Below are 10,089 nucleotides of genomic sequence, written 5' to 3'. Positions count from 1 at the left end.
GAAAGTGTTCTGTATATTTTAGACAATAATTTGGGGGGTTTTAGACTAAAAAATTGTACCACACTTGGTGGTGTTTGTAATTCAGCTTCACTGGGATTAAATTTCTTTTTTCACTATGGATTTAATTTGTTGATATTCCAAAAATCGTTTCTTGTTGATCCCATATTGTGTAACTAGTCTGTCGAACGAAATAAAGTCTGTTCCTTCCAATATATGTTCCAAGTATTTAATTGCTTTGCAACTCCAGTCTGGAAAGTTTATCATATTATTGTTTTGTAATATGTCAGGGTTGTTCCAGATAGGTGTACGTTTGCATGGGATTAATGAATTAATGAAAAATGTCGCTCTTTTAACGTGCAGCTCTTCTGATGCCCTTTCGTTCATTAGGAATGGTGAGGCAACAGGATTGCAAACTACTTTAGCTTCGTTTTGTATGAACTTTGTAAAGCGAGCAAAGTTGGGGTAGTCTTGGCTTTTGTCTAGCTCCTCCACTACAATGCGGCTCCATCTCTGTACTATCCACTGATTTTCCTCACAATCAATAAGGATATCTAGGCCTTTGACTTGAGGGATAGCCTCTGCACAGCTTTGGAGAAAATCTGCAAACTCCCTCAGTGCTATAGGATCACTGGCAGCTATTTTAGGCCATTTTGTGAGTTTAGCCCTAAAGGCTCTTTGGATAACGAATAGGCTGCCATACCTTTCCTCTAGAACGCTCCAAATGCCTGCTCACTGTTGCGGAAGAAATATCCCTCCACTGCCTTTCGTGCTTCACCTGCAAGATAGCTCTTTAGATACAACATTTTCTCACACACAGGTAGAGGTTTGTCACCAATTAGTGCCATAAAGGATACCTTCCAAACCATAAACTTTAGGGGGTCGCCACTAAAGATGGTGGGCTCAGGTACAGGAAGCCTGTTTAGGGTAAGAAAGCTGGCAAGGGCTTGAACTAAGCTAAGTTCTTCTCGTTCTGGAGTAGTATTGTGAGGTCTAAATGTCGATACTCTTTCCTTTTCAAGGCGATCATTAAAGAGCTGATCGATATTTTCCTGTCGTTTAGCAATAACTTCACAAATGTCAGTTGTGAGCACTGCACAAGCATCCATTCGCTTAACAATGTCTGGCGTCACGGATTGGCTGCGGCGAATGGGTTCATAATGCTGTTGTACTACAGCGTGCTTGTCTCTTATGTCATGACTGACATTATTTAGTTCTTTAGGTGAGCAGAAAGTTTTCAGCTTTGTTCTGATTTCTTTAGCTGCCTTCTTCCAAGTGTCATAAGCTTTGTTAAATGCCTTCTCATTTTTCTTTGCCTCATATTCTTGCATTTCTTTACCTTTTTCAGTTAAATGCCTTTCCCGATTGCTGGTTCTCACTCCTTGTTGCTCTGAGTCGTCGGCTTCTTCAGCAGGGTTCAACATTTTGTTACTGGAATGTGTATGTTGCTCTATGTGATAACGTCTGGACTTACTTTAACTTTTTGGAAACAATGCTCACATCACATGTTTACATCACATAAATAAACAGATTAGCATCTGTTTGGCTGTAACTCAGGTGGCAGAGCGGATCAGCCACTAACCAGAAGGTCGGTGGTTCAATCCCAGGCTGCTCCAGTCTGCATGCCAAATATCCTTGGGCAAGATACTAACCCCATGTTGCTCTCCGATGCATCCATCGGAGTGTGAATGTGTATGAATGTTAGATACTTAGCACTTAAGCTTAGAAGTGCTTGTGTGAATGGGTGTGATTGGGTGAATGAATTAGCTGTATAAAGCGCTTTGTGTGCTCGGACAGAGTAGAAAAGCGCTATATAAGAACCAGTCCATTTACCATTTACATATTAGACAAAATGTAACTGTAAATCCTGCTGATACACCATAACGTTACTTTCAAGAAGAATAAACCCATACAATTTAAAGATTGTAAATACTTAGTGCAATGCAGTATACCTTTAAGGCTGTAAACCACAAAATATTTAAGGCAAGTAACTCTGAATTAGTGTGCAGACATGTTAACTTTGTTATCAGCAAAGTCCTTAATGGGCATAAAACCTGCACCTTTGTAAAGTGACTATCAGAGTTCAAAGTGGAGGTAGGCGACGAAGCAATGATGATGTTGACTGGTGTAGAAATCTCTCACAGCTGACACATGGACCCAGCTCGACAGGCATGGGCTGCACTCATCTGGCATGGCAGCTAGCAAGTAGTCTTTTAATCAGCGACCGAGTTTTCACTGTAGCAGTCCCCCGGACCAAGGAAGAAATAGAGAGAGCCTCGATGGGTGCATTCATTTTTACACTGAGATTCATTCAGAATCTAACAGTGCTGAGGTGCGCCAATGCACCGTGAAAAGTAAACAAAAACACAAAATACATTTTCTTAGACGCTTATTACAAATATGAACTCAAACAAAGCAGAAAATACAATAAAATATCAACTAAGCAATCAAATACAAGCTGGAAGTGCGGCTTGCCGCTAACTAAGCGACAGCGCCCTCTACTGGAAACCACGCATAGCAGCTCAGGCTTAGATCAATAAACAAAACTGGACCTTTACAACAGCCAATATCATTAATGTAAATTGCAATACAAAGTTATGGGACGCTTAAACGTAGTTTCAAAAGGATTGCATCCGAGGCTTTGGTTCATTGTGAAATTATTAAAGTTTTAAATGTTGTAACAGATACATATATAAAATAAAAAATATGAAATGTTGATTTGAAAACCTTTAAAACATTAAATAACACCAGCTACAGTAGTGGCTGTTTGTTGTTCAGGAGAACAGTTTCCAGTATGTTGGCTGATCAATTTTTTGCGTTTAAAAATAATCGTTACGCTGATTTAACGCTTTACAAGAAGTGTTTTTCATTATTATTTTGTATTCATAATTACATACACTTTTTATATTGTTTATTGTGTTGTTGGACTAGAAATCTTTTAAGTCAACAGTGATACAAATTTAATGGGATTTAGTTGCATTTAATTTGTATGCAAGCAAAATGTTAAAACGTAAGTTACCACAAACTATTTTTTAATTTAGCTGAACAATAAATGTTTATTTCAGTGGATAACATTTAGTATTTCTCACTCAGAAAAATCAAGCTATTCTTACTGCTGTGTACTCACAATGAATAAGTTGCTCTAACTCAGCAATCTTAAGTAAGCTGTACTTTTCTTTAAGGCAGCGATTTTGCATAAATTCTTTACATTCTGAGAACTAATTAGATTTTACATTTTAGAATGTGGGTTATTATAATGTGGGGCTGTCATCGGGGGAGGGGGCTCCCTGCTTGGTATGGGCACTGATATAGGAGGCAGTATCCATATTCCTGCATCCTTCTGTGGAATCTGTGGTTTCAAACCAACTGCAGGTCGGCTCAGGTGGGTCTCATTCAGTCAGTTTTTGGAAATGTATTATACATTGCTGAGTTAAGCTTTATTAACACTTTTGGGTAATGATTAGTTTACAGGGGGTTCGTCCAATTTATCGAGGGCAAAAGTCAGGTAAGAAACATATCTACTTTACATATAAAGTAAATGTAGTTACATAACCACTGTATAGCAATATTTCACCAACACAGACTGTCTCAAATATTTGAGTCACTGCTTTATATTTCGTATGAAACTAGTGCCGTCATCTCCTGGACCCATGGCAAGAGATGTGGACAGCCTGGCTCTGTGCATGCAGGCACTTCTTTGTGACCACATGTTTTCTTTGGACCCCACTGTTCCACCATTACCTTTTAATATGGAGGTGTGCTCGTCCCTTACTGTCCACTGAAGATGGATCAAACTATCCCTGAGCTTTTGATAAAGGGTTTATTTGCAGATGGAGCTACCACCCTGCTACAAAAACTGTGAGTTGTTCCATTTAATAAGTCAGTTATTACCATTTGTTTTCCAAACTTAAATCATCTAACTCTTAGAGGTTTTGTTTCTTTTTAGTTCTAACCGCTAAACACCACCATGCTGCCATTGTCTTTATGAACAACATGGGGTTGTGGTTCTTTTTTTAACCCATTACAGTAATTCTCAGTTCAGTGTCTCTGAACAGACTGTTTTCTCCTGTGCCAATGATCTCTTTCATTTTAGGAAAGGGGGACCTGTGGACCCTTCTCTGGAGCCTCAGGTTTTTCCTTACGGCTTTCCCAAGTGGTTGAAGAAAACTATTTCATTCTTGCTCAAACCCGTGGTGAGTCCTCTAATTCTGTGACCAAAACATATTAATTTAGAGATTGGTTTGAAAATAAATTTTACACCTCAGTTTATCTTCTTCTTTTGGCAGTTTCCTCGTGTTTCTGCCACCTTTGGTGCTCTTTGTGGAGTTGGGTGAGAAAGTATCCTTGAAATTGTTCATTTGTGCTTGAATCTCAGTTTCTTTGTTACATTTCCATGTGCTAGGAATTATATCCAAACGTTCTGCTTCATTTCTAGATCTGTTCCAGAGCTGTGGAAGCAACATGCTGCTGTTGAGGTACTGTCAGCTGATGATGCATGGTCACGTATGAAAGTCTAAAGATGAAATTGAGATTTTCTGTGTTTTCTTTAGGACTACATTCATGAGACAATAGCACATTGGAGGAGCTGCAACATTGATGTGCTGCTGTGTCCTGTGACTGGACCAGCCTACAACTTCTTATACTGTGGCAAAACCTCAAGTATGATTCACTCAGTATGACAGACAACTTAGTTTTTGTATCTATCACTTTGTTTTTAAAACACTGTAATCTAAGGACTTTAAAGATGTTTAAAATGTGAACACTTTAAACATCAACATTAAACAACATTTTTAAAGGCTAAGAATGGTGTTTATGTTTCTTTATTTTTGTTTTCTACACTTTCAGTTGCTGCCAGCTACACGGCACTCTAAAATCTCCTTTCCTTTCCTGCGGGTGTAGTCACTGTTTCCACAGTGACCACAAAGGATGAGGAGGAACTCAAGCACTATAAGGGCTGTTATCAGGACATGTGGGACAAACTCTTCAAAGAGGTAGGCAACATGTACCAGTGAGATCAGACTGAGTGAGATCAGAGCCAGATTTACTAACACTGTCTCAGGACAAACTGGGTTTTAACATTAAAAAGGCATAAAGTAGATTTTTGTAAAGAAGGGTGCAGTAAGAAGACTGTGGTTAAGAGGTGGAAACTCTGAGCCTTTTGCGTGTGTGTCTGGAAGTGAAACTTTTGTCCACTGGTCAGTTTATTTGGAAAACTAAGCGAAGATGTGTTTAAAAAGATACAGATTACCAAGTATGAATTGGAACAATGGTCCCTCTAAGCTGCTGGCACGGTCTCTACGCAACATGTACCAGTGAGATAAGACTGAGTGAGAACATAGAGCCAGATTTACTAACACGTTGTGTCAGGCCAGGCCATCCAGTACATTACTTAATTATTCCCAGGTGAAGCCAATTTGTTACACAACTCATTACATTACATTCGTATTTCTCCATAAAATTAGTGCTGCGTATTGATTTTGACTCCAGTCGATTCAGTTTAAACTCAGATATCCAGAAATATTATAATTCTGATCACTTATCAGTACATATCCCTATTTTTATATTTGTATAAAAAGAGCTGACACATGTGAGACTTTATTAGAGGTGTAAGCACTCGTTTGATGTTCCCTATTACTCATCTGTGCATGTTGAAGTAGAAATAATATTATTACTTCAATATTTATAGTTTTTTTTGTTACAGTAGGTGGATGAAGGAGACTGTGGTGCGTTCAGCTGCTGAGCATTAAGTGATAGGAGTGTGTTTTGTGTTCAGGCAGTGACTGGTGGCGAGGGTCTACCTGTGGCGGTTCAGTGTGTTGCTCTGCCGTGGCAGGATGAGCTCTGCCAGCGCTTCATGAAGGAAGTGGAACAACTGGTCAAAGAAAGCAAGAAGTAAAGCTGCTTTCTTTCTCAGTCTCACAGGAGAGGCTGCAGACTTCAGAGGAAACAAGTTAATTTGACTACTTTCTGTAATAATAAGCTAATCAAGTCATAAATGGTGGAGAATTCTTAATCTAGACACCTTTTTTGGCTTTTTGCTAAAGGTTAAATAAAAGTTAACTGGCAAAATTATGCATTTATGTTTTTTGTTCTTATATTTTAAAGGCGGGTCTTTTATATTGTCTTGCTATCACCATTGTTAGCATGATCATTTATCCACTTTTAGGAACCAGCAGTCAAAACGCTTCATCTTTTGGTGTATTTATTAAAGAATTGGATGATCAAAAATCAGCACATACATGGATCTCTTCTGTCCAGAAAACTACAGTCTGCAAGCAGAAGAGAGTAAACTATCTTAGCATGTGAGAAAACACCTTACCTCAGTTGTTATCAGGGATGTTTTATTGCCATGCTGATATCAGCTTTAACCGACACAATAAAGTCTCTTTCTTATTGCAGAGAACACCATGTTATCACAGCCAGGGCCAAGAAGGTTTCTCCTGTATGAAACTGTGTTGTTCATATACACACACAGGCCCTGAACTTTATACATCTTTTGGCAACAACAAGTTGTGGAATGGCTGATTCCACTTTCCTTTATCCCTGCAATACAAAAAATATAGAAGTATAAAAGGACATTTTAACCATACATGAAAATATTTCTCCCTAACACCATCCATTTCATGTAATAAAGCATGAAAAGGCACTAAAAGCTTGAAAACTGGAAGCATGTCAATATTAGGCAAAGAGACAGTGCTAGCACAAGTTTAAAAATGTTGAAAATTAACATTAAACAATAGGTATCGAAAATAATCTGCACAAAACACATGTTCCCTGACAGCACTCACTGAATTACTTTGAATTAAAATTATTGTAAAATAATAATTAGAAACCCCCAACTTATTTTCATTGATGGTGATATGAGTTAGTACATTTGCTTTTGTGTCGTATGTCATTCATTATGTAAACTTTTGGGAAAATATTTTTTTAATTTTATCATAAATAAATAATCAAAATGTTGCATTCTGAGCAGAAGATGATACAAAACTGAGAAGGCTGACAGAAAGAGTTCTATTTGCCCTGGTGGTGACATCCTTTACTATAAAAAAGAAAATCAGAAAATTATTGCACATATTAGCAGAAACTTCCAAACAGACATTCAATGGAGTATTAAGAACAGCCTCAATGGTTTTAAATAACACAAGTGGGTTATGACTGTTGGAAGAAATAATATTTGCAAAGTATTCCCTTTTTGCCTCTTTGGTAGAGTTCTAGTAGCAATTCCAGCAGTCTTAGAGTTTGAAATGACATCTAGAGCCACAGATTCCAAGATAGTTTGACAGCAAGAATAAAACCAGGAATTAAGGTCTTCTGTATCAGAGTAGACAAAGTCAGAAGGGCCACAGGGCTGATTAAAAGCAGCAGAAAACTGCGTGGCAGTGGAGGGGTTAATAACCCAACAGTGCAGAGCGACACCTTTAGCTTCAACAGCCGATATCATTAATGTAAATTGCAATACAAAGTTATGTGAACGTAGTTTCAAAAGGATTACATCGGAGGCTTTTATTTGTTGTAAAGTTATTAAAGTTTAAATTGTGTAACAGATACATATATAAAATAAAAATATGAAATGTTGATTTGAAAACAGTTAATAATAATAATGGATTGGATTTATATAGCGCTTTTCAAGGCACCCAAAGCGCTTTACAATGCCACTATTCATTCACTCTCACATTCACACACTGGTGGAGGCAAGCTACGGTTGTAGCCACAGCTGCCCTGGGGCAGACTGACAGAAGCGAGGCTGCCATATTGCGCCATCGGCCCCTCTGGCCAACACCAGTAGGCGGTAGGGTGAAGTGTCTTGCCCAAGGACACAACGACCAGGACAGAGAGCCCGGGGATTGAACCGGTGACCTTCCGGTTACAGATACGCTTCCCAACCCCCCTGAGCCACGGTCGCCCGTTAATTAAAACATTAAATAACACCAGCTACAGTAGTTGCTGTTTGTTGTTCAGGAGAACAGTTTCCAGTATGTTGGCTGATCAATTTTTTGCATTTAAAAATAATCGTTACGCTGATTTAACGCTTTACAAGAAGTGTTTTTCATTATTTTGTCTTCATATTTACATACACTTTTTATATTGTTTATTGTGTTGTTGGACTAGAAATCTTTTAAGTCAACAGTGATACAAATTTAATGGGATTTAGTTGCATTTAATTTGTATGTAAGTGTAGCCGGATGGGCTACTCGCCTTTCTTTTTCTCTCTCTCTCCCTCGCTCGCTCTACTGCGCTTGCGCTCGGCTGCGCCACTAGGTTAATTAGTAACCGACCTGCATATTGATTGCAGGGTGGCGCCAGTCCATATAAAGTTATATGGTTTATTCCTCTCATCCGTTTGGCAAAAAGCAGCAGTCAATGCTGGCACACCACAACGGATTGATCAGCAAGCGAGTAGATCATATGAAAGCTACAGCGCGGCAGTTTCTGTTTTATTCCGGTGTTGCGGAGAGAGGTGCTCGAGTTATCTCCACCAGCGCCTCCGGTCCTGGGTTATTTAAATGCTAACAAAGAAGAATGGATTGGAATTGTAAAAAAAAAAAAAAAAAAAATGCATATCCTAACCTTAATTACTGGGGGGAAATGATTCACGTATGTATAATACAACACAGATACATAAAAAATACACTCCAAAAATAGAAGAGTCCTTGAAATATACAAAATATTATTAGAAAATGGAGACACCTTGGCCTTTGGTACAATGTATACAATGTATGAAAAGATCTTTACTGCAGATACTACTATGGCTCTGCAGATTTTTTCTTTTCTTTTAACCTATGACTGAAGCTCAATATGGTAATGCAGTGCCAGGGCTGACAACCCAGTTTGTTTTGCAGATTCTGTATAGCAGCTTTAATATAGGGAGAACACAACGTCCAGATTGTATGAGTAAATTTGGTTGTTTGTCTTTCTTTTTCTTTGCCAGTTTAACAGTTCCTGTTTTGCCTGTTAGTACTCCCTGTCTGTTTTCTTACCTGGTACTTCCTGATCTTGTACTTTGTCCTCATGTTCCCCTCTTTCCTCTCTCCCTCTTTGGACTGACAATCTACACACACACACACACACACACACACACACACACACACACACGGAGTTATAAGGTAAATGGGCATCCAGTCAGTTAGCTAGTTAGTACCTTGGGTTCAATATCGGCACATGCACATATGACAAAATAACCAGTTTCTCTCATTACATTTCAAACAGGACAGTGGTAACAACAGCAGGCTACGGACAATATTAAGTTTTAGATTTTAAAAAGGCTGTATACATTTCAATGAGAGCAACAGGGCAGTCAAATATCGCTAATTTTACTACAGAGCAAACATCGTCGGAAAACACATTTTCAACACAGCAGGTTACCTGGTGTAATGTTTTTCAGTTAAAAGAAACATGGTCTGACTCCTACATAACTATATAAAGAGTAACTGAAAGTTAAATGCAGCTAATATGTCCTGTTTTAAGCCAGGCACTTCCACCTCTGCTCTGCTCCGTCTCAGCCACCATCGCTCTGGCAGCAACGTCACTACCCGATCCGTACCGGAAACCCAATCGGTACCCCGCATGCGCAAATCTTACGTCACTTCCTCTCTTTGCCAACATTGCGACATTCAATATATTTGAATGATGCGGTTAGCGCCCAGTTAGCTCCTAGCATTTCTCAACAGCTCTGCCTCCTTTTCGACTACCGGGACATTTAAACAGTGGATAATCCGTATACAAACAAATTCACGCTTTTCTCCTTAACAGAGAGCGTTCCCCGATTGAACAACAGCGCCGTAAAATAAGAAGAATGGTGCCTAATTACAGAGTTAATAATACAGACTTTGCAATATGTCACGTGAAGATTCATCAGCCAGATGAAGTGTTTATACTGACAACTGACAGTGTTAGCGGACATCATCATCACTATTCCAACAATCTTCTCCACACAGACAAGCATAAACACACTCGACTATCACTAAATCAAATTTAACACACGTTTGTAATGACGCCAATTCAGTTTACAATAGGGTTCATTCGCTCAGTCAGCAAGTGGCAGTATCCTCGTACACTGGGGAGTAAACTGCCATTAAACGAACAGAAGAAGAA

General features: G+C 38.9%; 1 pseudogene; it reads left to right on the top strand.

The window, feature by feature from the left end:
* The first annotated feature begins 3,254 nt into the window (after positions 1-3,254).
* Positions 3,255-6,233, top strand: LOC148095958 (fatty-acid amide hydrolase 1-like; annotated as a pseudogene).
* The last annotated feature ends 3,856 nt before the right edge of the window (positions 6,234-10,089 follow it).

This window comes from Neolamprologus brichardi, chromosome 23 (assembly GCF_056152115.1).
Source record: "Neolamprologus brichardi isolate AB-2024 chromosome 23, ASM5615211v1, whole genome shotgun sequence".
NCBI lineage: Eukaryota > Metazoa > Chordata > Actinopteri > Cichliformes > Cichlidae > Neolamprologus > Neolamprologus brichardi.
Note: the sequence above shows the minus strand (reverse complement) of the source record. Positions and strands in the feature narration are given on the sequence as shown.